The sequence below is a fragment of the Orycteropus afer genome, unplaced genomic scaffold, assembly GCF_000298275.1.
Source record: "Orycteropus afer afer isolate SDZICR_OR568_19922 unplaced genomic scaffold, OryAfe1.0 scaffold00064, whole genome shotgun sequence".
In the NCBI taxonomy this organism is placed as follows: domain Eukaryota; kingdom Metazoa; phylum Chordata; class Mammalia; order Tubulidentata; family Orycteropodidae; genus Orycteropus; species Orycteropus afer.
Window position 1 is genome coordinate 5,661,608 of NW_006921651.1, and position 2,802 is coordinate 5,664,409.

Genomic DNA, 2,802 nt, shown 5'->3' on the forward strand with positions numbered 1-2,802 from the left:
TAGCTCCCCCCAGAGCGGCAGGATTGATTGGCTGCAGCCGGAATGGGCACCAGTCTCCCTGGCTTGGACAGAAACGGGGCCATCTGTTACACCTCTAGTTAAAAGTACATAAAGTTGAGCATTTGTGCGCCGACAATACCACCCCTGACACCCTCCACGCGGCACAGCGCTCCGGCTCCTTGGCAAGCTTGTGCTCCGCGACAGGCCGTCGCAGCAACGCCTACACGCTGGCTCCATTGGCACCACCACAGGCGCACGGCTCCACCCTCCGGCGGCCTGGCCCAGCTGGGCCGGGCAGGGCTGGGCCAGGATGGGGCCAGCCTATAATCCCCACCTGTATAAGAGGGTAGAAGGGAGAATGAAGGAGGTGGAATGTTGGTGAGGGACTCCCGCCCCAGCTGAGGGTGCAGATAATGCCACACTTCAGGCTCTGATTTGGGGAGACCTAGGACAGCTGCTCATACCAATCATGGGGGGCAGACTCCAGGTGGGCCCAGACTTGCTCTGGGCATGGGCCAGGACTTAGATTTTCTGGGCCAAGCCAATTAGAAGAGTCCATCTTGTTACCCAATAAGCTCATGTATGTACCTTGAATTCGGAGTCACCAAGGGGGCATCTTATACCAACTGAGGGGACAACTTCGGACTAGATTTGAGATGCTCATCTTGGGTTCTGAGTTCTCACTCTAGCCAGGCGAGCCTACTTGTCCCTCAAAACTATTGTGTGCCTTTGTTTCTTTGTCCTTGCTGCAGACCTGCTTCAAACCTAGAATATTCTGTCTCTTCCCTCCAACCACTCAATCCCACCCATCCTTCAATGCCTAGCTCTAGTCCCAGTTCGGCCAGGCAGACTTCTCTGGCTACAAGGTCTGTCCCTGCTCAGATCTCCTCTTCCCTGACCTGAATGGTTTCTCAGGGGGCTTGTACAGTATGAGATTAGAGCTCCTTCCATGCAGGCAGAACTTAGGCCAGCCTGTCTCACTCACAAACTGGCAGAGGGCTGGGTACACAATGTGGGGGAGGCTTCGTAGTGCTACCTGAGTTCTACTCAGCTGTGGGGCAAGGGAGACTGACTGCAGAGGCGGTCACATTCCCCCAGCGGCCTCCCCAATGGCTTTGTTGGCCTCAGTCTAGAAATTAGGTGGCCAGGTACGGAAGACAGCTTTTTGACACTGGTTTACTTGTGTGTTTGTTCAATGTGCACTTACTAAACACCTGCCATGTGCCTAGTCCTTTGCCATTCATGGAACAGGAAGAAAAGAAAAACTCACTGCTGTGGAGTTGGATCCAACTCATAGTGACCCCTTCCTTGGGTTTCCAAGGCAATATCACTACAGAAGTAGATTGCCCAACCTTCCTTCTGAGGAGTGGCTGGTGGGTTTGAACCATCAGCCTTCTGACTAGCAGTCATATGCCTTAGACACTACACCACCAGAGGTCCCAGAACAGGAAGGGGAAATAGTAAATAAATAAAGAATGAGATTTGATGCAGTCCCTGACCTCAAAGAGCTTAATCATTAATAAAAGCCATGAGTCAGCTCCATAAATAATAACTATAATGAAATGACCCAAGCAAAATCTACAGAATTGCCCTTTGTCTTATGCAACAAGAAACTCCCAGAGCTGGGAAGGACCCAAAAGGTCAGACACTGTGATATCTCATCCTTGGCAGAAACACGTTTACATACATTGCATGAGATAATGTGGGTAAAGCTCTTAGCACAGGGCATGGCACAAAGTAAGTGATAGTAAAATGATGAAGACGATGGTGATGATGATCATTATCTTCTTCAGCAGGTCCTAAGCCCTGTTTGCATATACCTCATGTTGGGGGAAGGCTCTCTTCCCCATGATGCAGCTTATCCCATTGTTTGAACTTCTATCTGTCAGAAAGCCATTTGCAAGGATAGGCTGTAAACCACCTCTTTGCCCCCAACTCAACAATTCACTGGACCTGGTTCCGCCCCTGGAACCACATGCAGAACCAGGGTTAGGGTGAGGCAAGTGAGGTGCCTCAGGCACAAAATTAATGGGCTTACACATAATCCCGGGAGTGTCTCCTTAAAATTTTTACCCTAGGCACCTCACTTGTTTCACCCACAGTTAGTCTATGCTAACTGGTTCCTCCAGAACCAGCTCCTAGGTTGGAAGCATCAGATCTCTCAAGGATCGTAGGCCTCTGAAGACGTTCCAACCTTCATTCTTCAGGATATGAGGTGACCTTGTGCAGTCTCCACCCGCAAGTATGGACTGAGAGAAGGGACTGTGAGTTATGGGAAGATGATAATTCAGGGGACTCTCCTGATCACTTCGAACCTCGTCTCTAAAAGAACCCCAGTAGTGGCCCCTAAAGACCTTGGGCAGTGGCTATGGAAAGTCAAGTGACTATTTCTCTTTCCTATGGGCATCCTGTGGGTACTATAGGTACTTATTTGTATGAAGGGAGGGATGGCAGGGCACAGAATGTAAAGCTTATAGGCCACGGAGGATGCATGGCCCCTGACGGAGGGCAGCAGGAGGGCGGAGTGAGAACCTGACTTCCCTGCTTAGAATAATCCCACTGCCCCATGCAAACCCAGATACACTGACAGTAGAATGAAAGCCAAAGGAGTAAAGAGATGCGGATTTCCTAGACTGTGTGATCTGTTCTGCTGTTTCCTAACTGGATCACCTTAAACAAGTCACTTGACCTTTCTGAGCCTCAGTTTGCTGACTGTGAAATGGGACCGCAAAAGCTACTACTTTCTTACCTACATGAGGACTGTGGGAGGGTCCACTGTGACAGGTCAAGATCCTTACCAGG